Genomic DNA, 27,778 nt, shown 5'->3' on the forward strand with positions numbered 1-27,778 from the left:
ATCGTCGCTCAAATTTGTCGGCGCAAATGTATCAGCGCAAGCGTGAATGATTGATTTCATGATAATTTAGAATTGCTGGATGATGGAAAAAAACAGGGGGCAAATCAATAACAAAAAAAAATATGAAAGCAAATAAATAAAAGGATAATAGGAAAATGCTTGAATTGACGCTTAAAATGAATTTCGGTCTAGAAAAGCCACACTGCTTCGCAGGACGGGGTAGTTTAAAAGAATAAAGCGAAAGAAATATGGCGGGTGCGATCATACCAGCACTAATACACCGGATCCCATCAGAACTTCGAAATTAAGCGTGTTTGGGCGAGAGTAGTACTTGGATTGGTGACCCCCTGGGAAGTCCTCGTCTTGCACCCCTCTCTTTTTTGTTTCGAAATCCAAATTTCCTATTCGTTCTTTATCCAGTAGTAATTTAGCTCCGTCGGAACGATTGCTTAATATTTTGCTTCTTGTCGAAGTGTGAAGGAGGATCTGAAGGCGCGAGACAAATCAGGAACGGTACGGTTCGATCAAAGCCCGGATCGTCGCTCAAATTTGTCGGCGCAAATGTATCAGCGCAAGCGTGAAGGATTGATTTCATGATAATTTAGAGTTGCGGGATGATGGAAAAAAACAGGGGGCAAATCAATAACAAAAAAAAATATGAAAGCAAATAAACAAAAGGGTAAGAGAAAAATGCTTGAATTGACGCTTAAAATGAATTTCGGTCTAGAAAAGCCACACTGCTTCGCAGGACGGGGTAGTTTAAAAGAATAAAGCGAAAGGAATATGGCGGGTGCGATCATACCAGCACTAATGCACCGGATCCCATCAGAACTTCGAAATTAAGCGTGTTTGGGCGAGAGTAGTACTTGGATTGGTGACCCCCTGGGAAGTCCTCGTGTTGCACCCCTCTCTTTTTTGTTTCGAAATCCAAATTTCCTATTCGTTCTTTATCCTGTAGTAATTTAGCTCCGTCGGAACGATTGCTTAATATTTTGCTTCTTGTCGAAGCGTGAAGGAGGATCTGAAGGCGCGAGACAAATCAGGAACGGTACGGCTCGATCAAAGCCCGGATCGTCGCTCAAATTTGTCGGCGCAAATGTATCAGCGCAAGCGTGAATGATTGATTTCATGATAATTTAGAGTTGCGGGATGATGGAAAAAAACAGGGGGCAAATCAATAAAAAAAAAAAATATGAAAGCAAATAAATAAAAGGATAATAGGAAAATGCTTGAATTGACGCTTAAAATGAATTTCGGTCTAGAAAAGCCACACTGCTTCGCAGGACGGGGTAGTTTAAAAGAATAAAGCGAAAGGAATATGGCGGGTGCGATCATACCAGCACTAATGCACCGGATCCCATCAGAACTTCGAAATTAAGCGTTTTTGGGCGAGAGTAGTACTTGGATTGGTGACCTCCTGGGAAGTCCTCGTGTTGCACCCCTCTCTTTTTTGTTTCGAAATCCAAATTTCCTATTCGTTCTTTATCCTGTAGTAATTTAGCTCCGTCGGAACGATTGCTTAATATTTTGCTTCTTGTCGAAGTGTGAAGGAGGATCTGAAGGCGCGAGACAAATCAGGAACGGTACGGTTCGATCAAAGCCCGGATCGTCGCTCAAATTTGTCGGCGCAAATGTATCAGCGCAAGCGTGAAGGATTGATTTCATGATAATGTAGAGTTGCGGGATGATGGAAAAAAACAGGGGGCAAATCAATAACAAAAAAAAATTACGAAAGCAAATAAATAAAAGGATAATAGGAAAATGCTTGAATTGACGCTTAAAATGAATTTCGGTCTAGAAAAGCCACACTGTTTCGCAGGACGGGGTAGTTTAAAAGAATAAAGCGAAAGGAATATGGCGGGTGCGATCATACCAGCACTAATGCACCGGATCCCATCAGAACTTCGAAATTAAGCGTGTTTGGGCGAGAGTAGTACTTGGATTGGTGACCCCCTGGGAAGTCCTCGTGTTGCACCCCTCTCTTTTTTGTTTCGAAATCCAAATTTCCTATTCGTTCTTTATCCTGTAGTAATTTAGCTCTGTCGGAACGATTGCTTAATATTTTGCTTCTTGTCGAAGCGTGAAGGAGGATCTGAAGGCGCGAGACAAATCAGGAACGGTACGGCTCGATCAAAGCCCGGATCGTCGCTCAAATTTGTCGGCGCAAATGTATCAGCGTAAGCGTGAAGGATTGATTTCATGATAATTTAGAGTTGCGGGATGATGGAAAAAAACAGGGGACAAATCAATAACAAAAAAAAAATATGAAAGCAAATAAATAAAAGGATAATAGGAAAATGCTTGAATTGACGCTTAAAATGAATTTCGGTCTAGAAAAGCCACACTGCTTCGCAGGACGGGGTAGTTTAAAAGAATAAAGCGAAAGGAATATGGCGGGTGCGATCATACCAGCACTAATGCACCGGATCCCATCAGAACTTCGAAATTAAGCGTGTTTGGGCGAGAGTAGTACTTGGATTGGTGACCCCCTGGGAAGTCCTCGTGTTGCACCCCTCTCTTTTTTGTTTCGAAATCCAAATTTCCTATTCGTTCTTTATCCAGTAGTAATTTAGCTCCGTCGGAACGATTGCTTAATATTTTGCTTCTTGTCGAAGTGTGAAGGAGGATCTGAAGGCGCGAGACAAATCAGGAACGGTACGGTTCGATCAAAGCCCGGATCGTCGCTCAAATTTGTCGGCGCAAATGTATCAGCGCAAGCGTGAAGGATTGATTTCATGATAATTTAGAGTTGCGGGATGATGGAAAAAAACAGGGGGCAAATCAATAACAAAAAAAAATATGAAAGCAAATAAACAAAAGGGTAAGAGAAAAATGCTTGAATTGACGCTTAAAATGAATTTCGGTCTAGAAAAGCCACACTGCTTCGCAGGACGGGGTAGTTCAATAGAATAAAGCGAAAGGAATATGGCGGGTGCGATCATACCAGCACTAATGCACCGGATCCCATCAGAACTTCGAAATTAAGCGTGTTTGGGCGAGAGTAGTACTTGGATTGGTGACCCCCTGGGAAGTCCTCGTGTTGCACCCCTCTCTTTTTTGTTTCGAAATCCAAATTTCGTATTCGTTCTTTATCCTGTAGTAATTTAGCTCCGTCGGAACGATTGCTTAATATTTTGCTTCTTGTCGAAGGGTGAAGGAGGATCTGAAGGCGCGATACAAATCAGGAACGGTACGGCTCGATCAAAGCCCGGATCGTCGATCAAATTTGTCGGCGCAAATGTATCAGCGCAAGCGTGAAGGATTGATTTCATGATAATGTAGAGTTGCGGGATGATGGAAAAAAACAGGGGGCAAATCAATAACAAAAAAAATTACGAAAGCAAATAAATAAAAGGATAATAGGAAAATGCTTGAATTGACGCTTAAAATGAATTTCGGTCTAGAAAAGCCACACTGCTTCGCAGGACGGGGTAGTTTAAAAGAATAAAGCGAAAGGAATATGGCGGGTGCGATCATACCAGCACTAATGCACCGGATCCCATCAGAACTTCGAAATTAAGCGTGTTTGGGCGAGAGTAGTACTTGGATTGGTGACCCCCTGGGAAGTCCTCGTGTTGCACCCCTCTCTTTTTTGTTTCGAAATCCAAATTTCCTATTCGTTCTTTATCCAGTAGTAATTTAGCTCCGTCGGAACGATTGCTTAATATTTTGCTTCTTGTCGAAGTGTGAAGGAGGATCTGAAGGCGCGAGACAAATCAGGAACGGTACGGTTCGATCAAAGCCCGGATCGTCGCTCAAATTTGTCGGCGCAAATGTATCAGCGCAAGCGTGAAGGATTGATTTCATGATAATTTAGAGTTGCGGGATGATGGAAAAAAACAGGGGGCAAATCAATAACAAAAAAAAATATGAAAGCAAATAAACAAAAGGGTAAGAGAAAAATGCTTGAATTGACGCTTAAAATGAATTTCGGTCTAGAAAAGCCACACTGCTTCGCAGGACGGGGTAGTTCAATAGAATAAAGCGAAAGGAATATGGCGGGTGCGATCATACCAGCACTAATGCACCGGATCCCATCAGAACTTCGAAATTAAGCGTGTTTGGGCGAGAGTAGTACTTGGATTGGTGACCCCCTGGGAAGTCCTCGTGTTGCACCCCTCTCTTTTTTGTTTCGAAATCCAAATTTCGTATTCGTTCTTTATCCTGTAGTAATTTAGCTCCGTCGGAACGATTGCTTAATATTTTGCTTCTTGTCGAAGGGTGAAGGAGGATCTGAAGGCGCGATACAAATCAGGAACGGTACGGCTCGATCAAAGCCCGGATCGTCGATCAAATTTGTCGGCGCAAATGTATCAGCGCAAGCGTGAAGGATTGATTTCATGATAATGTAGAGTTGCGGGATGATGGAAAAAAACAGGGGGCAAATCAATAACAAAAAAAATTACGAAAGCAAATAAATAAAAGGATAATAGGAAAATGCTTGAATTGACGCTTAAAATGAATTTCGGTCTAGAAAAGCCACACTGCTTCGCAGGACGGGGTAGTTTAAAAGAATAAAGCGAAAGGAATATGGCGGGTGCGATCATACCAGCACTAATGCACCGGATCCCATCAGAACTTCGAAATTAAGCGTGTTTGGGCGAGAGTAGTACTTGGATTGGTGACCCCCTGGGAAGTCCTCGTGTTGCACCCCTCTCTTTTTTGTTTCGAAATCCAAATTTCCTATTCGTTCTTTATCCTGTAGTAATTTAGCTCTGTCGGAACGATTGCTTAATATTTTGCTTCTTGTCGAAGCGTGAAGGAGGATCTGAAGGCGCGAGACAAATCAGGAACGGTACGGCTCGATCAAAGCCCGGATCGTCGCTCAAATTTGTCGGCGCAAATGTATCAGCGCAAGCGTGAAGGATTGATTTCATGATAATTTAGAGTTGCGGGATGATGGAAAAAAATAGGGGGCAAATCAATAACAAAAAAAAAATTTGAAAGCAAATAAATAAAAGGATAATAGGAAAATGCTTGAATTGACGCTTAAAATGAATTTCGGTCTAGAAAAGCCACACTGCTTCGCAGGACGGGGTAGTTTAAAAGAATAAAGCGAAAGGAATATGGCGGGTGCGACCATACCAGCACTAATGCACCGGATCCCATCAGAACTTCGAAATTAAGCGTGTTTGGGCGAGAGTAGTACTTGGATTGGTGACCCCCTGGGAAGTCCTCGTGTTGCACCCCTCTCTTTTTTGTTTCGAAATCCAAATTTCCTATTCGTTCTTTATCCAGTAGTAATTTAGCTCCGTCGGAACGATTGCTTAATATTTTGCTTCTTGTCGAAGTGTGAAGGAGGATCTGAAGGCGCGAGACAAATCAGGAACGGTACGGTTCGATCAAAGCCCGGATCGTCGCTCAAATTTGTCGGCGCAAATGTATCAGCGCAAGCGTGAAGGATTGATTTCATGATAATTTAGAGTTGCGGGATGATGGAAAAAAACAGGGGGCAAATCAATAACAAAAAAAAATATGAAAGCAAATAAACAAAAGGGTAAGAGAAAAATGCTTGAATTGACGCTTAAAATGAATTTCGGTCTAGAAAAGCCACACTGCTTCGCAGGACGGGGTAGTTTAAAAGAATAAAGCGAAAGGAATATGGCGGGTGCGATCATACCAGCACTAATGCACCGGATCCCATCAGAACTTCGAAATTAAGCGTGTTTGGGCGAGAGTAGTACTTGGATTGGTGACCCCCTGGGAAGTCCTCGTGTTGCACCCCTCTCTTTTTTGTTTCGAAATCCAAATTTCCTATTCGTTCTTTATCCTGTAGTAATTTAGCTCCGTCGGAACGATTGCTTAATATTTTGCTTCTTGTCGAAGCGTGAAGGAGGATCTGAAGGCGCGAGACAAATCAGGAACGGTACGGCTCGATCAAAGCCCGGATCGTCGCTCAAATTTGTCGGCGCAAATGTATCAGCGCAAGCGTGAATGATTGATTTCATGATAATTTAGAGTTGCGGGATGATGGAAAAAAACAGGGGGCAAATCAATAACAAAAAAAAATATGAAAGCAAATAAATAAAAGGATAATAGGAAAATGCTTGAATTGACGCTTAAAATGAATTTCGGTCTAGAAAAGCCACACTGCTTCGCAGGACGGGGTAGTTTAAAAGAATAAAGCGAAAGGAATATGGCGGGTGCGATCATACCAGCACTAATGCACCGGATCCCATCAGAACTTCGAAATTAAGCGTGTTTGGGCGAGAGTAGTACTTGGATTGGTGACCCCCTGGGAAGTCCTCGTGTTGCACCCCTCTCTTTTTTGTTTCGAAATCCAAATTTCCTATTCGTTCTTTATCCTGTAGTAATTTAGCTCCGTCGGAACGATTGCTTAATATTTTGCTTCTTGTCGAAGTGTGAAGGAGGATCTGAAGGCGCGAGACAAATCAGGAACGGTACGGTTCGATCAAAGCCCGGATCGTCGCTCAAATTTGTCGGCGCAAATGTATCAGCGCAAGCGTGAAGGATTGATTTCATGATAATGTAGAGTTGCGGGATGATGGAAAAAAACAGGGGGCAAATCAATAACAAAAAAAATTACGAAAGCAAATAAATAAAAGGATAATAGGAAAATGCTTGAATTGACGCTTAAAATGAATTTCGGTCTAGAAAAGCCACACTGCTTCGCAGGACGGGGTAGTTTAAAAGAATAAAGCGAAAGGAATATGGCGGGTGCGATCATACCAGCACTAATGCACCGGATCCCATCAGAACTTCGAAATTAAGCGTGTTTGGGCGAGAGTAGTACTTGGATTGGTGACCCCCTGGGAAGTCCTCGTGTTGCACCCCTCTCTTTTTTGTTTCGAAATCCAAATTTCCTATTCGTTCTTTATCCTGTAGTAATTTAGCTCTGTCGGAACGATTGCTTAATATTTTGCTTCTTGTCGAAGCGTGAAGGAGGATCTGAAAGCGCGAGACAAATCAGGAACGGTACGGCTCGATCAAAGCCCGGATCGTCGCTCAAATTTGTCGGCGCAAATGTATCAGCGTAAGCGTGAAGGATTGATTTCATGATAATTTAGAGTTGCGGGATGATGGAAAAAAACAGGGGACAAATCAATAACAAAAAAAAATATGAAAGCAAATAAATAAAAGGATAATAGGAAAATGCTTGAATTGACGCTTAAAATGAATTTCGGTCTAGAAAAGCCACACTGCTTCGCAGGACGGGGTAGTTTAAAAGAATAAAGCGAAAGGAATATGGCGGGTGCGATCATACCAGCACTAATGCACCGGATCCCATCAGAACTTCGAAATTAAGCGTGTTTGGGCGAGAGTAGTACTTGGATTGGTGACCCCCTGGGAAGTCCTCGTGTTGCACCCCTCTCTTTTTTGTTTCGAAATCCAAATTTCCTATTCGTTCTTTATCCAGTAGTAATTTAGCTCCGTCGGAACGATTGCTTAATATTTTGCTTGTTGTCGAAGTGTGAAGGAGGATCTGAAGGCGCGAGACAAATCAGGAACGGTACGGTTCGATCAAAGCCCGGATCGTCGCTCAAATTTGTCGGCGCAAATGTATCAGCGTAAGCGTGAAGGATTGATTTCATGATAATTTAGAGTTGCGGGATGATGGAAAAAAACAGGGGGCAAATCAATAACAAAAAAAAATATGAAAGCAAATAAACAAAAGGGTAAGAGAAAAATGCTTGAATTGACGCTTAAAATGAATTTCGGTCTAGAAAAGCCACACTGCTTCGCAGGACGGGGTAGTTTAAAAGAATAAAGCGAAAGGAATATGGCGGGTGCGATCATACCAGCACTAATGTACCGGATCCCATCAGAACTTCGAAATTAAGCGTGTTTGGGCGAGAGTAGTACTTGGATTGGTGACCCCCTGGGAAGTCCTCGTGTTGCACCCCTCTCTTTTTTGTTTCGAAATCCAAATTTCCTATTCGTTCTTTATCCTGTAGTAATTTAGCTCCGTCAGAACGATTGCTTAATATTTTGCTTCTTGTCGAAGCGTGAAGGAGGATCTGAAGGCGCGAGACAAATCAGGAACGGTACGGCTCGATCAAAGCCCGGATCGTCGCTCAAATTTGTCGGCGCAAATGTATCAGCGCAAGCGTGAAGGATTGATTTCATGATAATTTAGAGTTGCGGGATGATGGAAAAAAACAGGGGGCAAATCAATAACAAAAAAAAAATATGAAAGCAAATAAATAAAAGGATAATAGGAAAATGCTTGAATTGACGCTTAAAATGAATTTCGGTCTAGAAAAGCCACACTGCTTCGCAGGACGGGGTAGTTTAAAAGAATAAAGCGAAAGGAATATGGCGGGTGCGATCATACCAGCACTAATGCACCGGATCCCATCAGAACTTCGAAATTAAGCGTGTTTGGGCGAGAGTAGTACTTGGATTGGTGACCCCCTGGGAAGTCCTCGTGTTGCACCCCTCTCTTTTTTGTTTCGAAATCCAAATTTCCTATTCGTTCTTTATCCTGTAGTAATTTAGCTCTGTCGGAACGATTGCTTAATATTTTGCTTCTTGTCGAAGCGTGAAGGAGGATCTGAAGGCGCGAGACAAATCAGGAACGGTACGGCTCGATCAAAGCCCGGATCGTCGCTCAAATTTGTCGGCGCAAATGTATCAGCGCAAGCGTGAAGGATTGATTTCATGATAATTTAGAGTTGCGGGATGATGGAAAAAAACAGGGGGCAAATCAATAACAAAAAAAAAATTTGAAAGCAAATAAATAAAAGGATAATAGGAAAATGCTTGAATTGACGCTTAAAATGAATTTCGGTCTAGAAAAGCCACACTGCTTCGCAGGACGGGGTAGTTTAAAAGAATAAAGCGAAAGGAATATGGCGGGTGCGACCATACCAGCACTAATGCACCGGATCCCATCAGAACTTCGAAATTAAGCGTGTTTGGGCGAGAGTAGTACTTGGATTGGTGACCCCCTGGGAAGTCCTCGTGTTGCACCCCTCTCTTTTTTGTTTCGAAATCCAAATTTCCTATTCGTTCTTTATCCAGTAGTAATTTAGCTCCGTCGGAACGATTGCTTAATATTTTGCTTCTTGTCGAAGTGTGAAGGAGGATCTGAAGGCGCGAGACAAATCAGGAACGGTACGGTTCGATCAAAGCCCGGATCGTCGCTCAAATTTGTCGGCGCAAATGTATCAGCGCAAGCGTGAAGGATTGATTTCATGATAATTTAGAGTTGCGGGATGATGGAAAAAAACAGGGGGCAAATCAATAACAAAAAAAAATATGAAAGCAAATAAACAAAAGGGTAAGAGAAAAATGCTTGAATTGACGCTTAAAATGAATTTCGGTCTAGAAAAGCCACACTGCTTCGCAGGACGGGGTAGTTTAAAAGAATAAAGCGAAAGGAATATGGCGGGTGCGATCATACCAACACTAATGCACCGGATCCCATCAGAACTTCGAAATTAAGCGTGTTTGGCCGAGAGTAGTACTTGGATTGGTGACCCCCTGGGAAGTCCTCGTGTTGCACCCCTCTCTTTTTTGTTTCGAAATCCAAATTTCCTATTCGTTCTTTATCCTGTAGTAATTTAGCTCCGTCGGAACGATTGCTTAATATTTTGCTTCTTGTCGAAGCGTGAAGGAGGATCTGAAGGCGCGAGACAAATCAGGAACGGTACGGCTCGATCAAAGCCCGGATCGTCGCTCAAATTTGTCGGCGCAAATGTATCAGCGCAAGCGTGAATGATTGATTTCATGATAATTTAGAGTTGCGGGATGATGGAAAAAAACAGGGGGCAAATCAATAACAAAAAAAAATATGAAAGCAAATAAATAAAAGGATAATAGGAAAATGCTTGAATTGACGCTTAAAATGAATTTCGGTCTAGAAAAGCCACACTGCTTCGCAGGACAGGGTAGTTTAAAAGAATAAAGCGAAAGGAATATGGCGGGTGCGATCATACCAGCACTAATGCACCGGATCCCATCAGAACTTCGAAATTAAGCGTGTTTGGGCGAGAGTAGTACTTGGATTGGTGACCCCCTGGGAAGTCCTCGTGTTGCACCCCTCTCTTTTTTGTTTCGAAATCCAAATTTCCTATTCGTTCTTTATCCAGTAGTAATTTAGCTCCGTCGGAACGATTGCTTAATATTTTGCTTCTTGTCGAAGTGTGAAGGAGGATCTGAAGGCGCGAGACAAATCAGGAACGGTACGGTTCGATCAAAGCCCGGATCGTCGCTCAAATTTGTCGGCGCAAATGTATCAGCGCAAGCGTGAAGGATTGATTTCATGATAATTTAGAGTTGCGGGATGATGGAAAAAAACAGGGGGCAAATCAATAACAAAAAAAAATATGAAAGCAAATAAACAAAAGGGTAAGAGAAAAATGCTTGAATTGACGCTTAAAATGAATTTCGGTCTAGAAAAGCCACACTGCTTCGCAGGACGGGGTAGTTTAAAAGAATAAAGCGAAAGGAATATGGCGGGTGCGATCATACCAGCACTAATGCACCGGATCCCATCAGAACTTCGAAATTAAGCGTGTTTGGGCGAGAGTAGTACTTGGATTGGTGACCCCCTGGGAAGTCCTCGTGTTGCACCCCTCTCTTTTTTGTTTCGAAATCCAAATTTCCTATTCGTTCTTTATCCAGTAGTAATTTAGCTCCGTCGGAACGATTGCTTAATATTTTGCTTCTTGTCGAAGCGTGAAGGAGGATCTGAAGGCGCGAGACAAATCAGGAACGGTACGGCTCGATCAAAGCCCGGATCGTCGCTCAAATTTGTCGGCGCAAATGTATCAGCGCAAGCGTGAAGGATTGATTTCATGATAATTTAGAGTTGCGGGATGATGGAAAAAAACAGGGGGCAAATCAATAACAAAAAAAAATATGAAAGCAAATAAACAAAAGGGTAAGAGAAAAATGCTTGAATTGACGCTTAAAATGAATTTCGGTCTAGAAAAGCCACACTGCTTCGCAGGACGGGGTAGTTTAAAAGAATAAAGCGAAAGGAATATGGCGGGTGCGATCATACCAGCACTAATGCACCGGATCCCATCAGAACTTCGAAATTAAGCGTGTTTGGGCGAGAGTAGTACTTGGATTGGTGACCCCCTGGGAAGTCCTCGTGTTGCACCCCTCTCTTTTTTGTTTCGAAATCCAAATTTCCTATTCGTTCTTTATCCAGTAGTAATTTTGCTCCGTCGGAACGATTGCTTAATATTTTGCTTCTTGTCGAAGTGTGAAGGAGGATCTGAAGGCGCGAGACAAATCAGGAACGGTACGGCTCGATCAAAGCCCGGATCGTCGCTCAAATTTGTCGGCGCAAATGTATCAGCGCAAGCGTGAATGATTGATTTCATGATAATTTAGAGTTGCGGGATGATGGAAAAAAACAGGGGGCAAATCAATAACAAAAAAAAATATGAAAGCAAATAAATAAAAGGATAATAGGAAAATGCTTGAATTGACGCTTAAAATGAATTTCGGTCTAGAAAAGCCACACTGCTTCGCAGGACGGGGTAGTTTAAAAGAATAAAGCGAAAGGAATATGGCGGGTGCGATCATACCAGCACTAATGCACCGGATCCCATCAGAACTTCGAAATTAAGCGTGTTTGGGCGAGAGTAGTACTTGGATTGGTGACCCCCTGGGAAGTCCTCGTGTTGCACCCCTCTCTTTTTTGTTTCGAAATCCAAATTTCCTATTCGTTCTTTATCCAGTAGTAATTTAGCTCCGTCGGAACGATTGCTTAATATTTTGCTTCTTGTCGAAGTGTGAAGGAGGATCTGAAGGCGCGAGACAAATCAGGAACGGTACGGTTCGATCAAAGCCCGGATCGTCGCTCAAATTTGTCGGCGCAAATGTATCAGCGTAAGCATGAAGGATTGATTTCATGATAATTTAGAGTTGCGGGATGATGAAAAAAAATAGGGGGCAAATCAATAACAAAAAAAAATATGAAAGCAAATAAACAAAAGGGTAAGAGAAAAATGCTTGAATTGACGCTTAAAATGAATTTCGGTCTAGAAAAGCCACACTGCTTCGCAGGACGGGGTAGTTTAAAAGAATAAAGCGAAAGGAATATGGCGGGTGCGATCATACCAGCACTAATGCACCGGATCCCATCAGAACTTCGAAATTAAGCGTGTTTGGGCGAGAGTAGTACTTGGATTGGTGACCCCCTGGGAAGTCCTCGTGTTGCACCCCTCTCTTTTTTGTTTCGAAATCCAAATTTCGTATTCGTTCTTTATCCTGTAGTAATTTAGCTCCGTCGGAACGATTGCTTAATATTTTGCTTCTTGTCGAAGGGTGAAGGAGGATCTGAAGGCGCGAGACAAATCAGGAACGGTACGGCTCGATCAAAGCCCGGATCGTCGATCAAATTTGTCGGCGCAAATGTATCAGCGCAAGCGTGAAGGATTGATTTCATGATAATGTAGAGTTGCGGGATGATGGAAAAAAACAGGGGGCAAATCAATAACAAAAAAAATTACGAAAGCAAATAAATAAAAGGATAATAGGAAAATGCTTGAATTGACGCTTAAAATGAATTTCGGTCTAGAAAAGCCACACTGCTTCGCAGGACGGGGTAGTTTAAAAGAATAAAGCGAAAGGAATATGGCGGGTGCGATCATACCAGCACTAATGCACCGGATCCCATCAGAACTTCGAAATTAAGCGTGTTTGGGCGAGAGTAGTACTTGGATTGGTGACCCCCTGGGAAGTCCTCGTGTTGCACCCCTCTCTTTTTTGTTTCGAAATCCAAATTTCCTATTCGTTCTTTATCCAGTAGTAATTTTGCTCCGTCGGAACGATTGCTTAATATTTTGCTTCTTGTCGAAGTGTGAAGGAAGATCTGAAGGCGCGAGACAAATCAGGAACGGTACGGCTCGATCAAAGCCCGGATCGTCGCTCAAATTTGTCGGCGCAAATGTATCAGCGCAAGCGTGAATGATTGATTTCATGATAATTTAGAGTTGCGGGATGGTGGAAAAAAACAGGGGGCAAATCAATAACAAAAAAAAATATGAAAGCAAATAAATAAAAGGATAATAGGAAAATGCTTGAATTGACGCTTAAAATGAATTTCGGTCTAGAAAAGCCACACTGCTTCGCAGGACGGGGTAGTTTAAAAGAATAAAGCGAAAGGAATATGGCGGGTGCGATCATACCAGCACTAATGCACCGGATCCCATCAGAACTTCGAAATTAAGCGTGTTTGGGCGAGAGTAGTACTTGGATTGGTGACCCCCTGGGAAGTCCTCGTGTTGCACCCCTCTCTTTTTTGTTTCGAAATCCAAATTTCCTATTCGTTCTTTATCCAGTAGTAATTTAGCTCCGTCGGAACGATTGCTTAATATTTTGCTTCTTGTCGAAGTGTGAAGGAGGATCTGAAGGCGCGAGACAAATCAGGAACGGTACGGTTCGATCAAAGCCCGGATCGTCGCTCAAATTTGTCGGCGCAAATGTATCAGCGTAAGCATGAAGGATTGATTTCATGATAATTTAGAGTTGCGGGATGATGAAAAAAAATAGGGGGCAAATCAATAACAAAAAAAAAAATGAAAGCAAATAAACAAAAGGGTAAGAGAAAAATGCTTGAATTGACGCTTAAAATGAATTTCGGTCTAGAAAAGCCACACTGCTTCGCAGGACGGGGTAGTTTAAAAGAATAAAGCGAAAGGAATATGGCGGGTGCGATCATACCAGCACTAATGTACCGGATCCCATCAGAACTTCGAAATTAAGCGTGTTTGGGCGAGAGTAGTACTTGGATTGGTGACCCCCTGGGAAGTCCTCGTGTTGCACCCCTCTCTTTTTTGTTTCGAAATCCAAATTTCCTATTCGTTCTTTATCCTGTAGTAATTTAGCTCCGTCGGAACGATTGCTTAATATTTTGCTTCTTGTCGAAGCGTGAAGGAGGATCTGAAGGCGCGAGACAAATCAGGAACGGTACGGCTCGATCAAAGCCCGGATCGTCGCTCAAATTTGTCGGCGCAAATGTATCAGCGCAAGCGTTAATGATTGATTTCATGATAATTTAGAGTTGCGGGATGATGGAAAAAAACAGGGGGCAAATCAATAACAAAAAAAAATATGAAAGCAAATAAATAAAAGGATAATAGGAAAATGCTTGAATTGACGCTTAAAATGAATTTCGGTCTAGAAAAGCCACACTGCTTCGCAGGACGGGGTAGTTTAAAAGAATAAAGCGAAAGAAATATGGCGGGTGCGATCATACCAGCACTAATGCACCGGATCCCATCAGAACTTCGAAATTAAGCGTGTTTGGGCGAGAGTAGTACTTGGATTGGTGACCCCCTGGGAAGTCCTCGTGTTGCACCCCTCTCTTTTTTGTTTCGAAATCCAAATTTCCTATTCGTTCTTTATCCTGTAGTAATTTAGCTCCGTCGGAACGATTGCTTAATATTTTGCTTCTTGTCGAAGTGTGAAGGAGGATCTGAAGGCGCGAGACAAATCAGGAACGGTACGGTTCGATCAAAGCCCGGATCGTCGCTCAAATTTGTCGGCGCAAATGTATCAGCGCAAGCGTGAAGGATTGATTTCATGATAATTTAGAGTTGCGGGATGATGGAAAAAAACAGGGGGCAAATCAATAACAAAAAAAAATATGAAAGCAAATAAACAAAAGGGTAAGAGAAAAATGCTTGAATTGACGCTTAAAATGAATTTCGGTCTAGAAAAGCCACACTGCTTCGCAGGACGGGGTAGTTTAAAAGAATAAAGCGAAAGGAATATGGCGGGTGCGATCATACCAGCACTAATGCACCGGATCCCATCAGAACTTCGAAATTAAGCGTGTTTGGGCGAGAGTAGTACTTGGATTGGTGACCCCCTGGGAAGTCCTCGTGTTGCACCCCTCTCTTTTTTGTTTCGAAATCCAAATTTCGTATTCGTTCTTTATCCTGTAGTAATTTAGCTCCGTCGGAACGATTGCTTAATATTTTGCTTCTTGTCGAAGGGTGAAGGAGGATCTGAAGGCGCGATACAAATCAGGAACGGTACGGCTCGATCAAAGCCCGGATCGTCGATCAAATTTGTCGGCGCAAATGTATCAGCGCAAGCGTGAAGGATTGATTTCATGATAATGTAGAGTTGCGGGATGATGGAAAAAAACAGGGGGCAAATCAATAACAAAAAAAATTACGAAAGCAAATAAATAAAAGGATAATAGGAAAATGCTTGAATTGACGCTTAAAATGAATTTCGGTCTAGAAAAGCCACACTGCTTCGCAGGACGGGGTAGTTTAAAAGAATAAAGCGAAAGGAATATGGCGGGTGCGATCATACCAGCACTAATGCACCGGATCCCATCAGAACTTCGAAATTAAGCGTGTTTGGGCGAGAGTAGTACTTGGATTGGTGACCCCCTGGGAAGTCCTCGTGTTGCACCCCTCTCTTTTTTGTTTCGAAATCCAAATTTCCTATTCATTCTTTATCCAGTAGTAATTTAGCTCCGTCGGAACGATTGCTTAATATTTTGCTTCTTGTCGAAGTGTGAAGGAGGATCTGAAGGCGCGAGACAAATCAGGAACGGTACGGCTCGATCAAAGCCCGGATCGTCGCTCAAATTTGTCTGCGCAAATGTATCAGCGCAAGCGTGAATGATTGATTTCATGATAATTTAGAGTTGCGGGATGATGGAAAAAAACAGGGGGCAAATCAATAACAAAAAAAAATATGAAAGCAAATAAATAAAAGGATAATAGGAAAATGCTTGAATTGACGCTTAAAATGAATTTCGGTCTAGAAAAGCCACACTGCTTCGCAGGACGGGGTAGTTTAAAAGAATAAAGCGAAAGGAATATGGCGGGTGCGATCATACCAGCACTAATGCACCGGATCCCATCAGAACTTCGAAATTAAGCGTGTTTGGGCGAGAGTAGTACTTGGATTGGTGACCCCCTGGGAAGTCCTCGTGTTGCACCCCTCTCTTTTTTGTTTCGAAATCCAAATTTCCTATTCGTTCTTTATCCAGTAGTAATTTAGCTCCGTCGGAACGATTGCTTAATATTTTGCTTCTTGTCGAAGTGTGAAGGAGGATCTGAAGGCGCGAGACAAATCAGGAACGGTACGGTTCGATCAAAGCCCGGATCGTCGCTCAAATTTGTCGGCGCAAATGTATCAGCGTAAGCATGAAGGATTGATTTCATGATAATTTAGAGTTGCGGGATGATGAAAAAAAATAGGGGGCAAATCAATAACAAAAAAAAAATGAAAGCAAATAAACAAAAGGGTAAGAGAAAAATGCTTGAATTGACGCTTAAAATGAATTTCGGTCTAGAAAAGCCACACTGCTTCGCAGGACGGGGTAGTTTAAAAGAATAAAGCGAAAGGAATATGGCGGGTGCGATCATACCAGCACTAATGTACCGGATCCCATCAGAACTTCGAAATTAAGCGTGTTTGGGCGAGAGTAGTACTTGGATTGGTGACCCCCTGGGAAGTCCTCGTGTTGCACCCCTCTCTTTTTTGTTTCGAAATCCAAATTTCCTATTCGTTCTTTATCCTGTAGTAATTTAGCTCCGTCGGAACGATTGCTTAATATTTTGCTTCTTGTCGAAGCGTGAAGGAGGATCTGAAGGCGCGAGACAAATCAGGAACGGTACGGCTCGATCAAAGCCCGGATCGTCGCTCAAATTTGTCGGCGCAAATGTATCAGCGCAAGCGTTAATGATTGATTTCATGATAATTTAGAGTTGCGGGATGATGGAAAAAAACAGGGGGCAAATCAATAACAAAAAAAAATATGAAAGCAAATAAATAAAAGGATAATAGGAAAATGCTTGAATTGACGCTTAAAATGAATTTCGGTCTAGAAAAGCCACACTGCTTCGCAGGACGGGGTAGTTTAAAAGAATAAAGCGAAAGAAATATGGCGGGTGCGATCATACCAGCACTAATGCACCGGATCCCATCAGAACTTCGAAATTAAGCGTGTTTGGGCGAGAGTAGTACTTGGATTGGTGACCCCCTGGGAAGTCCTCGTGTTGCACCCCTCTCTTTTTTGTTTCGAAATCCAAATTTCCTATTCGTTCTTTATCCTGTAGTAATTTAGCTCCGTCGGAACGATTGCTTAATATTTTGCTTCTTGTCGAAGTGTGAAGGAGGATCTGAAGGCGCGAGACAAATCAGGAACGGTACGGTTCGATCAAAGCCCGGATCGTCGCTCAAATTTGTCGGCGCAAATGTATCAGCGCAAGCGTGAAGGATTGATTTCATGATAATTTAGAGTTGCGGGATGATGGAAAAAAACAGGGGGCAAATCAATAACAAAAAAAAATATGAAAGCAAATAAACAAAAGGGTAAGAGAAAAATGCTTGAATTGACGCTTAAAATGAATTTCGGTCTAGAAAAGCCACACTGCTTCGCAGGACGGGGTAGTTTAAAAGAATAAAGCGAAAGGAATATGGCGGGTGCGATCATACCAGCACTAATGCACCGGATCCCATCAGAACTTCGAAATTAAGCGTGTTTGGGCGAGAGTAGTACTTGGATTGGTGACCCCCTGGGAAGTCCTCGTGTTGCACCCCTCTCTTTTTTGTTTCGAAATCCAAATTTCGTATTCGTTCTTTATCCTGTAGTAATTTAGCTCCGTCGGAACGATTGCTTAATATTTTGCTTCTTGTCGAAGGGTGAAGGAGGATCTGAAGGCGCGATACAAATCAGGAACGGTACGGCTCGATCAAAGCCCGGATCGTCGATCAAATTTGTCGGCGCAAATGTATCAGCGCAAGCGTGAAGGATTGATTTCATGATAATGTAGAGTTGCGGGATGATGGAAAAAAACAGGGGGCAAATCAATAACAAAAAAAATTACGAAAGCAAATAAATAAAAGGATAATAGGAAAATGCTTGAATTGACGCTTAAAATGAATTTCGGTCTAGAAAAGCCACACTGCTTCGCAGGACGGGGTAGTTTAAAAGAATAAAGCGAAAGGAATATGGCGGGTGCGATCATACCAGCACTAATGCACCGGATCCCATCAGAACTTCGAAATTAAGCGTGTTTGGGCGAGAGTAGTACTTGGATTGGTGACCCCCTGGGAAGTCCTCGTGTTGCACCCCTCTCTTTTTTGTTTCGAAATCCAAATTTCCTATTCATTCTTTATCCAGTAGTAATTTAGCTCCGTCGGAACGATTGCTTAATATTTTGCTTCTTGTCGAAGTGTGAAGGAGGATCTGAAGGCGCGAGACAAATCAGGAACGGTACGGCTCGATCAAAGCCCGGATCGTCGCTCAAATTTGTCTGCGCAAATGTATCAGCGCAAGCGTGAATGATTGATTTCATGATAATTTAGAGTTGCGGGATGATGGAAAAAAACAGGGGGCAAATCAATAACAAAAAAAAATATGAAAGCAAATAAATAAAAGGATAATAGGAAAATGCTTGAATTGACGCTTAAAATGAATTTCGGTCTAGAAAAGCCACACTGCTTCGCAGGACGGGGTAGTTTAAAAGAATAAAGCGAAAGAAATATGGCGGGTGCGATCATACCAGCACTAATGCACCGGATCCCATCAGAACTTCGAAATTAAGCGTGTTTGGGCGAGAGTAGTACTTGGATTGGTGACCCCCTGGGAAGTCCTCGTGTTGCACCCCTCTCTTTTTTGTTTCGAAATCCAAATTTCCTATTCATTCTTTATCCAGTAGTAATTTAGCTCCGTCGGAACGATTGCTTAATATTTTGCTTCTTGTCGAAGTGTGAAGGAGGATCTGAAGGCGCGAGACAAATCAGGAACGGTACGGCTCGATCAAAGCCCGGATCGTCGCTCAAATTTGTCTGCGCAAATGTATCAGCGCAAGCGTGAATGATTGATTTCATGATAATTTAGAGTTGCGGGATGATGGAAAAAAACAGGGGGCAAATCAATAACAAAAAAAAATATGAAAGCAAATAAATAAAAGGATAATAGGAAAATGCTTGAATTGACGCTTAAAATGAATTTCGGTCTAGAAAAGCCACACTGCTTCGCAGGACGGGGTAGTTTAAAAGAATAAAGCGAAAGGAATATGGCGGGTGCGATCATACCAGCACTAATGCACCGGATCCCATCAGAACTTCGAAATTAAGCGTGTTTGGGCGAGAGTAGTACTTGGATTGGTGACCCCCTGGGAAGTCCTCGTGTTGCACCCCTCTCTTTTTTGTTTCGAAATCCAAATTTCCTATTCGTTCTTTATCCTGTAGTAATTTAGCTCCGTCGGAACGATTGCTTAATATTTTGCTTCTTGTCGAAGCGTGAAGGAGGATCTGAAGGCGCGAGACAAATCAGGAACGGTACGGCTCGATCAAAGCCCGGATCGTCGCTCAAATTTGTCGGCGCAAATGTATCAGCGCAAGCGTTAATGATTGATTTCATGATAATTTAGAGTTGCGGGATGATGGAAAAAAACAGGGGGCAAATCAATAACAAAAAAAAATATGAAAGCAAATAAATAAAAGGATAATAGGAAAATGCTTGAATTGACGCTTAAAATGAATTTCGGTCTAGAAAAGCCACACTGCTTCGCAGGACGGGGTAGTTTAAAAGAATAAAGCGAAAGAAATATGGCGGGTGCGATCATACCAGCACTAATGCACCGGATCCCATCAGAACTTCGAAATTAAGCGTGTTTGGGCGAGAGTAGTACTTGGATTGGTGACCCCCTGGGAAGTCCTCGTGTTGCACCCCTCTCTTTTTTGTTTCGAAATCCAAATTTCCTATTCGTTCTTTATCCTGTAGTAATTTAGCTCCGTCGGAACGATTGCTTAATATTTTGCTTCTTGTCGAAGTGTGAAGGAGGATCTGAAGGCGCGAGACAAATCAGGAACGGTACGGTTCGATCAAAGCCCGGATCGTCGCTCAAATTTGTCGGCGCAAATGTATCAGCGCAAGCGTGAAGGATTGATTTCATGATAATTTAGAGTTGCGGGATGATGGAAAAAAACAGGGGGCAAATCAATAACAAAAAAAAATATGAAAGCAAATAAACAAAAGGGTAAGAGAAAAATGCTTGAATTGACGCTTAAAATGAATTTCGGTCTAGAAAAGCCACACTGCTTCGCAGGACGGGGTAGTTTAAAAGAATAAAGCGAAAGGAATATGGCGGGTGCGATCATACCAGCACTAATGCACCGGATCCCATCAGAACTTCGAAATTAAGCGTGTTTGGGCGAGAGTAGTACTTGGATTGGTGACCCCCTGGGAAGTCCTCGTGTTGCACCCTTCTCTTTTTTGTTTCGAAATCCAAATTTCGTATTCGTTCTTTATCCTGTAGTAATTTAGCTCCGTCGGAACGATTGCTTAATATTTTGCTTCTTGTCGAAGGGTGAAGGAGGATCTGAAGGCGCGATACAAATCAGGAACGGTACGGCTCGATCAAAGCCCGGATCGTCGATCAAATTTGTCGGCGCAAATGTATCAGCGCAAGCGTGAAGGATTGATTTCATGATATTGTAGAGTTGCGGGATGATGGAAAAAAATAGGGGGCAAATCAATAACAAAAAAAATTACGAAAGCAAATAAATAAAAGGATAATAGGAAAATGCTTGAATTGACGCTTAAAATGAATTTCGGTCTAGAAAAGCCACACTGCTTCGCAGGACGGGGTAGTTTAAAAGAATAAAGCGAAAGGAATATGGCGGGTGCGATCATACCAGCACTAATGCACCGGATCCCATCAGAACTTCGAAATTAAGCGTGTTTGGGCGAGAGTAGTACTTGGATTGGTGACCCCCTGGGAAGTCCTCGTGTTGCACCCCTCTCTTTTTTGTTTCGAAATCCAAATTTCCTATTCGTTCTTTATCCAGTAGTAATTTAGCTCCGTCGGAACGATTGCTTAATATTTTGCTTCTTGTCGAAGTGTGAAGGAGGATCTGAAGGCGCGAGACAAATCAGGAACGGTACGGCTCGATCAAAGCCCGGATCGTCGCTCAAATTTGTCTGCGCAAATGTATCAGCGCAAGCGTGAATGATTGATTTCATGATAATTTAGAGTTGCGGGATGATGGAAAAAAACAGGGGGCAAATCAATAACAAAAAAAAATATGAAAGCAAATAAATAAAAGGATAATAGGAAAATGCTTGAATTGACGCTTAAAATGAATTTCGGTCTAGAAAAGCCACACTGCTTCGCAGGACGGGGTAGTTTAAAAGAATAAAGCGAAAGGAATATGGCGGGTGCGATCATACCAGCACTAATGCACCGGATCCCATCAGAACTTCGAAATTAAGCGTGTTTGGGCGAGAGTAGTACTTGGATTGGTGACCCCCTGGGAAGTCCTCGTGTTGCACCCCTCTCTTTTTTGTTTCGAAATCCAAATTTCCTATTCGTTCTTTATCCTGTAGTAATTTAGCTCTGTCGGAACGATTGCTTAATATTTTGCTTCTTGTCGAAGCGTGAAGGAGGATCTGAAGGCGCGAGACAAATCAGGAACGGTACGGCTCGATCAAAGCCCGGATCGTCGCTCAAATTTGTCGGCGCAAATGTATCAGCGCAAGCGTGAAGGATTGATTTCATGATAATTTAGAGTTGCGGGATGATGGAAAAAAACAGGGGGCAAATCAATATAAAAAAAATTATGAAAGCAAATAAATAAAAGGATAATAGGAAAATGCTTGAATTGACGCTTAAAATGAATTTCGGTCTAGAAAAGCCACAATGCTTCGCAGGACGGGGTAGTTTAAAAGAATAAAGCGAAAGGAATATGGCGGGTGCGATCATACCAGCACTAATGCACCGGATCCCATCAGAACTTCGAAATTAAGCGTGTTTGGGCGAGAGTAGTACTTGGATTGGTGACCCCCTGGGAAGTCCTCGTGTTGCACCCCTCTCTTTTTTGTTTCGAAATCCAAATTTCCTATTCGTTCTTTATCCTGTAGTAATTTAGCTCTGTCGGAACGATTGCTTAATATTTTGCTTCTTGTCGAAGCGTGAAGGAGGATCTGAAGGCGCGAGACAAATCAGGAACGGTACGGCTCGATCAAAGCCCGGATCGTCGCTCAAATTTGTCGGCGCAAATGTATCACCGCAAGCGTGAAGGATTGATTTCATGATAATTTAGAGTTGCGGGATGATGGAAAAAAACAGGGGGCAAATCAATAACAAAAAAAAAATATGAAAGCAAATAAATAAAAGGATAATAGGAAAATGCTTGAATTGACGCTTAAAATGAATTTCGGTCTAGAAAAGCCACACTGCTTCGCAGGACGGGGTAGTTTAAAAGAATAAAGCGAAAGGAATATGGCGGGTGCGATCATACCAGCACTAATGCACCGGATCCCATCAGAACTTCGAAATTAAGCGTGTTTGGGCGAGAGTAGTACTTGGATTGGTGACCCCCTGGGAAGTCCTCGTGTTGCACCCCTCTCTTTTTTGTTTCGAAATCCAAATTTCCTATTCGTTCTTTATCCTGTAGTAATTTAGCTCCGTCGGAACGATTGCTTAATATTTTGCTTCTTGTCGAAGCGTGAAGGAGGATCTGAAGGCGCGAGACAAATCAGGAACGGTACGGCTCGATCAAAGCCCGGATCGTCGCTCAAATTTGTCGGCGCAAATGTATCAGCGCAAGCGTGAATGATTGATTTCATGATAATTTAGAGTTGCGGGATGATGGAAAAAAACAGGGGGCAAATCAATAACAAAAAAAAATATGAAAGCAAATAAATAAAAGGATAATAGGAAAATGCTTGAATTGACGCTTAAAATGAATTTCGGTCTAGAAAAGCCACACTGCTTCGCAGGACGGGGTAGTTTAAAAGAATAAAGCGAAAGAAATATGGCGGGTGCGATCATACCAGCACTAATGCACCGGATCCCATCAGAACTTCGAAATTAAGCGTGTTTGGGCGAGAGTAGTACTTGGATTGGTGACCCCCTGGGAAGTCCTCGTGTTGCACCCCTCTCTTTTTTGTTTCGAAATCCAAATTTCCTATTCGTTCTTTATCCTGTAGTAATTTAGCTCTGTCGGAACGATTGCTTAATATTTTGCTTCTTGTCGAAGCGTGAAGGAGGATCTGAAGGCGCGAGACAAATCAGGAACGGTACGGCTCGATCAAAGCCCGGATCGTCGCTCAAATTTGTCGGCGCAAATGTATCAGCGCAAGCGTGAAGGATTGATTTCATGATAATTTAGAGTTGCGGGATGATGGAAAAAAACAGGGGGCAAATCAATAACAAAAAAAAAATATGAAAGCAAATAAATAAAAGGATAATAGGAAAATGCTTGAATTGACGCTTAAAATGAATTTCGGTCTAGAAAAGCCACACTGCTTCGCAGGACGGGGTAGTTTAAAAGAATAAAGCGAAAGGAATATGGCGGGTGCGATCATACCAGCACTAATGCACCGGATCCCATCAGAACTTCGAAATTAAGCGTGTTTGGGCGAGAGTAGTACTTGGATTGGTGACCCCCTGTGAAGTCCTCGTGTTGCACCCCTCTCTTTTTTGTTTCGAAATCCAAATTTCCTATTCGTTCTTTATCCAGTAGTAATTTAGCTCCGTCGGAACGATTGCTTAATATTTTGCTTCTTGTCGAAGTGTGAAGGAGGATCTGAAGGCGCGAGACAAATCAGGAACGGTACGGTTCGATCAAAGCCCGGATCGTCGCTCAAATTTGTCGGCGCAAATGTATTAGCGCAAGCGTGAAGGATTGATTTCATGATAATTTAGAGTTGCGGGATGATGGAAAAAAACAGGGGGCAAATCAATAACAAAAAAAAATATGAAAGCAAATAAACTAAAGGGTAAGAGAAAAATGCTTGAATTGAAGCTTAAAATGAATTTCGGTCTAGAAAAGCCACACTGCTTCGCAGGACGGGGTAGTTTAAAAGAATAAAGCAAAAGGAATATGGCGGGTGCGATCATACCAGCACTAATGCACCGGATCCCATCAGAACTTCGAAATTAAGCGTGTTTGGGCGAGAGTAGTACTTGGATTGGTGACCCCCTGGGAAGTCCTCGTGTTGCACCCCTCTCTTTTTTGTTTCGAAATCCAAATTTCCTATTCGTTCTTTATCCTGTAGTAATTTAGCTCCGTCGGAACGATTGCTTAATATTTTGCTTCTTGTCGAAGCGTGAAGGAGGATCTGAAGGCGCGAGACAAATCAGGAACGGTACGGCTCGATCAAAGCCCGGATCGTCGCTCAAATTTGTCGGCGCAAATGTATCAGCGCAAGCGTGAATGATTGATTTCATGATAATTTAGAGTTGCGGGATGATGGAAAAAAACAGGGGGCAAATCAATAACAAAAAAAAATATGAAAGCAAATAAATAAAAGGATAATAGGAAAATGCTTGAATTGACGCTTAAAATGAATTTCGGTCTAGAAAAGCCACACTGCTTCGCAGGACGGGGTAGTTTAAAAGAATAAAGCGAAAGAAATATGGCGGGTGCGATCATACCAGCACTAATGCACCGGATCCCATCAGAACTTCGAAATTAAGCGTGTTTGGGCGAGAGTAGTACTTGGATTGGTGACCCCCTGGGAAGTCCTCGTGTTGCACCCCTCTCTTTTTTGTTTCGAAATCCAAATTTCCTATTCGTTCTTTATCCTGTAGTAATTTAGCTCTGTCGGAACGATTGCTTAATATTTTGCTTCTTGTCGAAGCGTGAAGGAGGATCTGAAGGGACGAGACAAATCAGGAACGGTACGGCTCGATCAAAGCCCGGATCGTCGCTCAAATTTGTCGGCGCAAATGTATCAGCGCAAGCGTGAAGGATTGATTTCATGATAATTTAGAGTTGCGGGATGATGGAAAAAAACAGGGGGCAAATCAATAACAAAAAAAAAATATGAAAGCAAATAAATAAAAGGATAATAGGAAAATGCTTGAATTGACGCTTAAAATGAATTTCGGTCTAGAAAAGCCACACTGCTTCGCAGGACGGGGTAGTTTAAAAGAATAAAGCGAAAGGAATATGGCGGGTGCGATCATACCAGCACTAATGCACCGGATCCCATCAGAACTTCGAAATTAAGCGTGTTTGGGCGAGAGTAGTACTTGGATTGGTGACCCCCTGGGAAGTCCTCGTGTTGCACCCCTCTCTTTTTTGTTTCGAAATCCAAATTTCCTATTCGTTCTTTATCCAGTAGTAATTTAGCTCCGTCGGAACGATTGCTTAATATTTTGCTTCTTGTCGAAGTGTGAAGGAGGATCTGAAGGCGCGAGACAAATCAGGAACGGTACGGTTCGATCAAAGCCCGGATCGTCGCTCAAATTTGTCGGCGCAAATGTATCACCGCAAGCGTGAAGGATTGATTTCATGATAATTTAGAGTTGCGGGATGATGGAAAAAAACAGGGGGCAAATCAATAACAAAAAAAAATATGAAAGCAAATAAACAAAAGGGTAAGAGAAAAATGCTTGAATTGACGCTTAAAATGAATTTCGGTCTAGAAAAGCCACACTGCTTCGCAGGACGGGATGGTTTAAAAGAATAAAGCGAAAGGAACATGGCGGGTGCGATCATACCAGCACTAATGCACCGGATCCCATCAGAACTCCGAAGTTAAGCATGCTTGGGCGAGAGTAGTACTAGGATGGGTGACCCCCTGGGAATTCCTCTTGTTGCACCCCTCTTTTTTTTGTTTCGAAATCCAAATTTCCTATTCGTTCTTTATCCTGTAGTAATTTAGCTCCGTCGGAACGATTGCTTAATATTTTGCTTCTTGTCGAAGCGTGAAGGAGGATCTGAAGGCGCGAGACAAATCAGGAACGGTACGGCTCGATCAAAGCCCGGATCGTCGCTCAAATTTGTCGGCGCAAATGTATCAGCGCAAGCGTGAAGGATTGATTTCATGATAATTTAGAGTTGCGGGATGATGGAAAAAAACAGGGGGCAAATCAATAACAAAAAAAAATATGAAAGCAAATAAATAAAAGGATAATAGGAAAATGCTTGAATTGACGCTTAAAATGAATTTCGGTCTAGAAAAGCCACACTGCTTCGCAGGACGGGGTAGTTTAAAAGAATAAAGCGAAAGGAATATGGCGGGTGCGATCATACCAGCACTAATGCACCGGATCCCCTCAGAACTTCGAAATTAAGCGTGTTTGGGCGAGAGTAGTACTTGGATTGGTGACCCCCTGGGAAGTTCTCGTGTTGCACCCCTCTCTTTTTTGTTTCGAAATCCAAATTTCCTATTCGTTCTTTATCCTGTAGTAATTTAGCTCTGTCGGAACGATTGCTTAATATTTTGCTTCTTGTCGAAGCGTGAAGGAGGATCTGAAGGCGCGAGACAAATCAGGAACGGTACGGCTCGATCAAAGCCCGGATCGTCGCTCAAATTTGTCGGCGCAAATGTATCAGCGCAAGCGTGAAGGATTGATTTCATGATAATTTAGAGTTGCGGGATGATGGAAAAAAACAGGGGGCAAATCAATATAAAAAAAATTATGAAAGCAAATAAATAAAAGGATAATAGGAAAATGCTTGAATTGACGCTTAAAATGAATTTCGGTCTAGAAAAGCCACAATGCTTCGCAGGACGGGGTAGTTTAAAAGAATAAAGCGAAAGGAATATGGCGGGTGCGATCATACCAGCACTAATGCACCGGATCCCATCAGAACTTCGAAATTAAGCGTGTTTGGGCGAGAGTAGTACTTGGATTGGTGACCCCCTGGGAAGTCCTCGTGTTGCACCCCTCTCTTTTTTGTTTCGAAATCCAAATTTCCTATTCGTTCTTTATCCTGTAGTAATTTAGCTCTGTCGGAACGATTGCTTAATATTTTGCTTCTTGTCGAAGCGTGAAGGAGGATCTGAAGGCGCGAGACAAATCAGGAACGGTACGGCTCGATCAAAGCCCGGATCGTCGCTCAAATTTGTCGGCGCAAATGTATCACCGCAAGCGTGAAGGATTGATTTCATGATAATTTAGAGTTGCGGGATGATGGAAAAAAACAGGGGGCAAATCAATAACAAAAAAAAAATATGAAAGCAAATAAATAAAAGGATAATAGGAAAATGCTTGAATTGACGCTTAAAATGAATTTCGGTCTAGAAAAGCCACACTGCTTCGCAGGACGGGGTAGTTTAAAAGAATAAAGCGAAAGGAATATGGCGGGTGCGATCATACCAGCACTAATGCACCGGATCCCATCAGAACTTCGAAATTAAGCGTGTTTGGGCGAGAGTAGTACTTGGATTGGTGACCCCCTGGGAAGTCCTCGTGTTGCACCCCTCTCTTTTTTGTTTCGAAATCCAAATTTCCTATTCGTTCTTTATCCAGTAGTAATTTAGCTCCGTCGGAACGATTGCTTAATATTTTGCTTCTTGTCGAAGTGTGAAGGAGGATCTGAAGGCGCGAGACAAATCAGGAACGGTACGGTTCGATCAAAGCCCGGATCGTCGCTCAAATTTGTCGGCGCAAATGTATCAGCGCAAGCGTGAAGGATTGATTTCATGATAATTTAGAGTTGCGGGATGATGGAAAAAAACAGGGGGCAAATCAATAACAAAAAAAAATATGAAAGCAAATAAACAAAAGGGTAAGAGAAAAATGCTTGAATTGACGCTTAAAATGAATTTCGGTCTAGAAAAGCCACACTGCTTCGCAGGACGGGATGGTTTAAAAGAATAAAGCGAAAGGAACATGGCGGGTGCGATCATACCAGCACTAATGCACCGGATCCCATCAGAACTCCGAAGTTAAGCATGCTTGGGCGAGAGTAGTACTAGGATGGGTGACCCCCTGGGAATTCCTCTTGTTGCATCCCTCTTTTTTTTGTTTCGAAATCCAAATTTCCTATTCGTTCTTTATCCTGTAGTAATTTAGCTCCGTCGGAACGATTGCTTAATATTTTGCTTCTTGTCGAAGCGTGAAGGAGGATC

General features: G+C 42.5%; 52 non-coding genes across 52 annotated transcripts; all 52 read left to right on the top strand.

Moving 5' to 3' along the window:
- Positions 1 to 253: 253 nt before the first annotated feature.
- Positions 254 to 372, top strand: LOC140024145 (5S ribosomal RNA). The gene has a single exon (XR_011828117.1). It is a non-coding gene; the product is annotated as a 5S ribosomal RNA (ribosomal RNA).
- A 416-nt stretch (positions 373 to 788) lies between these two features.
- Positions 789 to 907, top strand: LOC140022585 (5S ribosomal RNA). Its single transcript, XR_011826567.1, has one exon. It is a non-coding gene; the product is annotated as a 5S ribosomal RNA (ribosomal RNA).
- Positions 908 to 1,323: 416 nt separating this feature from the next.
- Positions 1,324 to 1,442, top strand: LOC140024135 (5S ribosomal RNA). The gene has a single exon (XR_011828107.1). It is a non-coding gene; the product is annotated as a 5S ribosomal RNA (ribosomal RNA).
- Positions 1,443 to 1,859: 417 nt separating this feature from the next.
- On the top strand, positions 1,860 to 1,978 carry LOC140022586 (5S ribosomal RNA). The gene has a single exon (XR_011826568.1). It is a non-coding gene; the product is annotated as a 5S ribosomal RNA (ribosomal RNA).
- Positions 1,979 to 2,395: 417 nt separating this feature from the next.
- LOC140022587 (5S ribosomal RNA) lies at positions 2,396 to 2,514 on the top strand. The gene has a single exon (XR_011826569.1). It is a non-coding gene; the product is annotated as a 5S ribosomal RNA (ribosomal RNA).
- Positions 2,515 to 2,930: 416 nt separating this feature from the next.
- LOC140022588 (5S ribosomal RNA) lies at positions 2,931 to 3,049 on the top strand. The gene has a single exon (XR_011826570.1). It is a non-coding gene; the product is annotated as a 5S ribosomal RNA (ribosomal RNA).
- Positions 3,050 to 3,465: 416 nt separating this feature from the next.
- On the top strand, positions 3,466 to 3,584 carry LOC140022589 (5S ribosomal RNA). The gene has a single exon (XR_011826571.1). It is a non-coding gene; the product is annotated as a 5S ribosomal RNA (ribosomal RNA).
- A 416-nt stretch (positions 3,585 to 4,000) lies between these two features.
- On the top strand, positions 4,001 to 4,119 carry LOC140022590 (5S ribosomal RNA). Its single transcript, XR_011826572.1, has one exon. It is a non-coding gene; the product is annotated as a 5S ribosomal RNA (ribosomal RNA).
- A 416-nt stretch (positions 4,120 to 4,535) lies between these two features.
- On the top strand, positions 4,536 to 4,654 carry LOC140022591 (5S ribosomal RNA). Its single transcript, XR_011826573.1, has one exon. It is a non-coding gene; the product is annotated as a 5S ribosomal RNA (ribosomal RNA).
- Positions 4,655 to 5,071: 417 nt separating this feature from the next.
- On the top strand, positions 5,072 to 5,190 carry LOC140021902 (5S ribosomal RNA). The gene has a single exon (XR_011825884.1). It is a non-coding gene; the product is annotated as a 5S ribosomal RNA (ribosomal RNA).
- Positions 5,191 to 5,606: 416 nt separating this feature from the next.
- Positions 5,607 to 5,725, top strand: LOC140022592 (5S ribosomal RNA). The gene has a single exon (XR_011826574.1). It is a non-coding gene; the product is annotated as a 5S ribosomal RNA (ribosomal RNA).
- A 416-nt stretch (positions 5,726 to 6,141) lies between these two features.
- Positions 6,142 to 6,260, top strand: LOC140022595 (5S ribosomal RNA). Its single transcript, XR_011826576.1, has one exon. It is a non-coding gene; the product is annotated as a 5S ribosomal RNA (ribosomal RNA).
- A 416-nt stretch (positions 6,261 to 6,676) lies between these two features.
- Positions 6,677 to 6,795, top strand: LOC140022596 (5S ribosomal RNA). The gene has a single exon (XR_011826577.1). It is a non-coding gene; the product is annotated as a 5S ribosomal RNA (ribosomal RNA).
- Positions 6,796 to 7,211: 416 nt separating this feature from the next.
- On the top strand, positions 7,212 to 7,330 carry LOC140022597 (5S ribosomal RNA). The gene has a single exon (XR_011826578.1). It is a non-coding gene; the product is annotated as a 5S ribosomal RNA (ribosomal RNA).
- A 416-nt stretch (positions 7,331 to 7,746) lies between these two features.
- Positions 7,747 to 7,865, top strand: LOC140032608 (5S ribosomal RNA). The gene has a single exon (XR_011836533.1). It is a non-coding gene; the product is annotated as a 5S ribosomal RNA (ribosomal RNA).
- Positions 7,866 to 8,282: 417 nt separating this feature from the next.
- LOC140022598 (5S ribosomal RNA) lies at positions 8,283 to 8,401 on the top strand. The gene has a single exon (XR_011826579.1). It is a non-coding gene; the product is annotated as a 5S ribosomal RNA (ribosomal RNA).
- Positions 8,402 to 8,818: 417 nt separating this feature from the next.
- On the top strand, positions 8,819 to 8,937 carry LOC140021903 (5S ribosomal RNA). Its single transcript, XR_011825885.1, has one exon. It is a non-coding gene; the product is annotated as a 5S ribosomal RNA (ribosomal RNA).
- A 416-nt stretch (positions 8,938 to 9,353) lies between these two features.
- On the top strand, positions 9,354 to 9,472 carry LOC140024038 (5S ribosomal RNA). The gene has a single exon (XR_011828009.1). It is a non-coding gene; the product is annotated as a 5S ribosomal RNA (ribosomal RNA).
- Positions 9,473 to 9,888: 416 nt separating this feature from the next.
- LOC140022599 (5S ribosomal RNA) lies at positions 9,889 to 10,007 on the top strand. The gene has a single exon (XR_011826580.1). It is a non-coding gene; the product is annotated as a 5S ribosomal RNA (ribosomal RNA).
- A 416-nt stretch (positions 10,008 to 10,423) lies between these two features.
- LOC140022600 (5S ribosomal RNA) lies at positions 10,424 to 10,542 on the top strand. Its single transcript, XR_011826581.1, has one exon. It is a non-coding gene; the product is annotated as a 5S ribosomal RNA (ribosomal RNA).
- A 416-nt stretch (positions 10,543 to 10,958) lies between these two features.
- On the top strand, positions 10,959 to 11,077 carry LOC140022601 (5S ribosomal RNA). The gene has a single exon (XR_011826582.1). It is a non-coding gene; the product is annotated as a 5S ribosomal RNA (ribosomal RNA).
- A 416-nt stretch (positions 11,078 to 11,493) lies between these two features.
- Positions 11,494 to 11,612, top strand: LOC140022602 (5S ribosomal RNA). The gene has a single exon (XR_011826583.1). It is a non-coding gene; the product is annotated as a 5S ribosomal RNA (ribosomal RNA).
- A 416-nt stretch (positions 11,613 to 12,028) lies between these two features.
- Positions 12,029 to 12,147, top strand: LOC140022603 (5S ribosomal RNA). Its single transcript, XR_011826584.1, has one exon. It is a non-coding gene; the product is annotated as a 5S ribosomal RNA (ribosomal RNA).
- A 416-nt stretch (positions 12,148 to 12,563) lies between these two features.
- Positions 12,564 to 12,682, top strand: LOC140022604 (5S ribosomal RNA). The gene has a single exon (XR_011826585.1). It is a non-coding gene; the product is annotated as a 5S ribosomal RNA (ribosomal RNA).
- Positions 12,683 to 13,098: 416 nt separating this feature from the next.
- On the top strand, positions 13,099 to 13,217 carry LOC140022606 (5S ribosomal RNA). The gene has a single exon (XR_011826587.1). It is a non-coding gene; the product is annotated as a 5S ribosomal RNA (ribosomal RNA).
- A 416-nt stretch (positions 13,218 to 13,633) lies between these two features.
- LOC140032609 (5S ribosomal RNA) lies at positions 13,634 to 13,752 on the top strand. Its single transcript, XR_011836534.1, has one exon. It is a non-coding gene; the product is annotated as a 5S ribosomal RNA (ribosomal RNA).
- Positions 13,753 to 14,168: 416 nt separating this feature from the next.
- LOC140022607 (5S ribosomal RNA) lies at positions 14,169 to 14,287 on the top strand. Its single transcript, XR_011826588.1, has one exon. It is a non-coding gene; the product is annotated as a 5S ribosomal RNA (ribosomal RNA).
- Positions 14,288 to 14,703: 416 nt separating this feature from the next.
- Positions 14,704 to 14,822, top strand: LOC140022608 (5S ribosomal RNA). The gene has a single exon (XR_011826589.1). It is a non-coding gene; the product is annotated as a 5S ribosomal RNA (ribosomal RNA).
- A 416-nt stretch (positions 14,823 to 15,238) lies between these two features.
- Positions 15,239 to 15,357, top strand: LOC140022609 (5S ribosomal RNA). The gene has a single exon (XR_011826590.1). It is a non-coding gene; the product is annotated as a 5S ribosomal RNA (ribosomal RNA).
- A 416-nt stretch (positions 15,358 to 15,773) lies between these two features.
- Positions 15,774 to 15,892, top strand: LOC140022610 (5S ribosomal RNA). The gene has a single exon (XR_011826591.1). It is a non-coding gene; the product is annotated as a 5S ribosomal RNA (ribosomal RNA).
- A 415-nt stretch (positions 15,893 to 16,307) lies between these two features.
- Positions 16,308 to 16,426, top strand: LOC140032610 (5S ribosomal RNA). Its single transcript, XR_011836535.1, has one exon. It is a non-coding gene; the product is annotated as a 5S ribosomal RNA (ribosomal RNA).
- A 416-nt stretch (positions 16,427 to 16,842) lies between these two features.
- On the top strand, positions 16,843 to 16,961 carry LOC140022611 (5S ribosomal RNA). The gene has a single exon (XR_011826592.1). It is a non-coding gene; the product is annotated as a 5S ribosomal RNA (ribosomal RNA).
- Positions 16,962 to 17,377: 416 nt separating this feature from the next.
- On the top strand, positions 17,378 to 17,496 carry LOC140022612 (5S ribosomal RNA). Its single transcript, XR_011826593.1, has one exon. It is a non-coding gene; the product is annotated as a 5S ribosomal RNA (ribosomal RNA).
- A 416-nt stretch (positions 17,497 to 17,912) lies between these two features.
- Positions 17,913 to 18,031, top strand: LOC140022613 (5S ribosomal RNA). The gene has a single exon (XR_011826594.1). It is a non-coding gene; the product is annotated as a 5S ribosomal RNA (ribosomal RNA).
- Positions 18,032 to 18,447: 416 nt separating this feature from the next.
- Positions 18,448 to 18,566, top strand: LOC140022614 (5S ribosomal RNA). The gene has a single exon (XR_011826595.1). It is a non-coding gene; the product is annotated as a 5S ribosomal RNA (ribosomal RNA).
- Positions 18,567 to 18,982: 416 nt separating this feature from the next.
- On the top strand, positions 18,983 to 19,101 carry LOC140022615 (5S ribosomal RNA). The gene has a single exon (XR_011826596.1). It is a non-coding gene; the product is annotated as a 5S ribosomal RNA (ribosomal RNA).
- A 416-nt stretch (positions 19,102 to 19,517) lies between these two features.
- On the top strand, positions 19,518 to 19,636 carry LOC140022617 (5S ribosomal RNA). Its single transcript, XR_011826598.1, has one exon. It is a non-coding gene; the product is annotated as a 5S ribosomal RNA (ribosomal RNA).
- Positions 19,637 to 20,052: 416 nt separating this feature from the next.
- Positions 20,053 to 20,171, top strand: LOC140023282 (5S ribosomal RNA). The gene has a single exon (XR_011827252.1). It is a non-coding gene; the product is annotated as a 5S ribosomal RNA (ribosomal RNA).
- A 416-nt stretch (positions 20,172 to 20,587) lies between these two features.
- LOC140022618 (5S ribosomal RNA) lies at positions 20,588 to 20,706 on the top strand. The gene has a single exon (XR_011826599.1). It is a non-coding gene; the product is annotated as a 5S ribosomal RNA (ribosomal RNA).
- A 416-nt stretch (positions 20,707 to 21,122) lies between these two features.
- On the top strand, positions 21,123 to 21,241 carry LOC140022619 (5S ribosomal RNA). Its single transcript, XR_011826600.1, has one exon. It is a non-coding gene; the product is annotated as a 5S ribosomal RNA (ribosomal RNA).
- Positions 21,242 to 21,656: 415 nt separating this feature from the next.
- On the top strand, positions 21,657 to 21,775 carry LOC140022620 (5S ribosomal RNA). The gene has a single exon (XR_011826601.1). It is a non-coding gene; the product is annotated as a 5S ribosomal RNA (ribosomal RNA).
- Positions 21,776 to 22,192: 417 nt separating this feature from the next.
- Positions 22,193 to 22,311, top strand: LOC140022621 (5S ribosomal RNA). Its single transcript, XR_011826602.1, has one exon. It is a non-coding gene; the product is annotated as a 5S ribosomal RNA (ribosomal RNA).
- A 416-nt stretch (positions 22,312 to 22,727) lies between these two features.
- LOC140022622 (5S ribosomal RNA) lies at positions 22,728 to 22,846 on the top strand. The gene has a single exon (XR_011826603.1). It is a non-coding gene; the product is annotated as a 5S ribosomal RNA (ribosomal RNA).
- A 417-nt stretch (positions 22,847 to 23,263) lies between these two features.
- On the top strand, positions 23,264 to 23,382 carry LOC140023855 (5S ribosomal RNA). The gene has a single exon (XR_011827820.1). It is a non-coding gene; the product is annotated as a 5S ribosomal RNA (ribosomal RNA).
- Positions 23,383 to 23,798: 416 nt separating this feature from the next.
- Positions 23,799 to 23,917, top strand: LOC140022623 (5S ribosomal RNA). Its single transcript, XR_011826604.1, has one exon. It is a non-coding gene; the product is annotated as a 5S ribosomal RNA (ribosomal RNA).
- Positions 23,918 to 24,333: 416 nt separating this feature from the next.
- Positions 24,334 to 24,452, top strand: LOC140022624 (5S ribosomal RNA). Its single transcript, XR_011826605.1, has one exon. It is a non-coding gene; the product is annotated as a 5S ribosomal RNA (ribosomal RNA).
- Positions 24,453 to 24,869: 417 nt separating this feature from the next.
- Positions 24,870 to 24,988, top strand: LOC140022625 (5S ribosomal RNA). The gene has a single exon (XR_011826606.1). It is a non-coding gene; the product is annotated as a 5S ribosomal RNA (ribosomal RNA).
- A 416-nt stretch (positions 24,989 to 25,404) lies between these two features.
- Positions 25,405 to 25,523, top strand: LOC140031898 (5S ribosomal RNA). Its single transcript, XR_011835823.1, has one exon. It is a non-coding gene; the product is annotated as a 5S ribosomal RNA (ribosomal RNA).
- Positions 25,524 to 25,939: 416 nt separating this feature from the next.
- LOC140023975 (5S ribosomal RNA) lies at positions 25,940 to 26,058 on the top strand. The gene has a single exon (XR_011827941.1). It is a non-coding gene; the product is annotated as a 5S ribosomal RNA (ribosomal RNA).
- Positions 26,059 to 26,473: 415 nt separating this feature from the next.
- On the top strand, positions 26,474 to 26,592 carry LOC140022626 (5S ribosomal RNA). Its single transcript, XR_011826607.1, has one exon. It is a non-coding gene; the product is annotated as a 5S ribosomal RNA (ribosomal RNA).
- Positions 26,593 to 27,009: 417 nt separating this feature from the next.
- On the top strand, positions 27,010 to 27,128 carry LOC140022628 (5S ribosomal RNA). Its single transcript, XR_011826609.1, has one exon. It is a non-coding gene; the product is annotated as a 5S ribosomal RNA (ribosomal RNA).
- Positions 27,129 to 27,544: 416 nt separating this feature from the next.
- LOC140032141 (5S ribosomal RNA) lies at positions 27,545 to 27,663 on the top strand. Its single transcript, XR_011836066.1, has one exon. It is a non-coding gene; the product is annotated as a 5S ribosomal RNA (ribosomal RNA).
- The last annotated feature ends 115 nt before the right edge of the window (positions 27,664 to 27,778 follow it).

This window comes from Coffea arabica, chromosome 11e (genome assembly GCF_036785885.1).
Source record: "Coffea arabica cultivar ET-39 chromosome 11e, Coffea Arabica ET-39 HiFi, whole genome shotgun sequence".
Classification (NCBI taxonomy): Eukaryota; Viridiplantae; Streptophyta; class Magnoliopsida; order Gentianales; family Rubiaceae; genus Coffea; species Coffea arabica.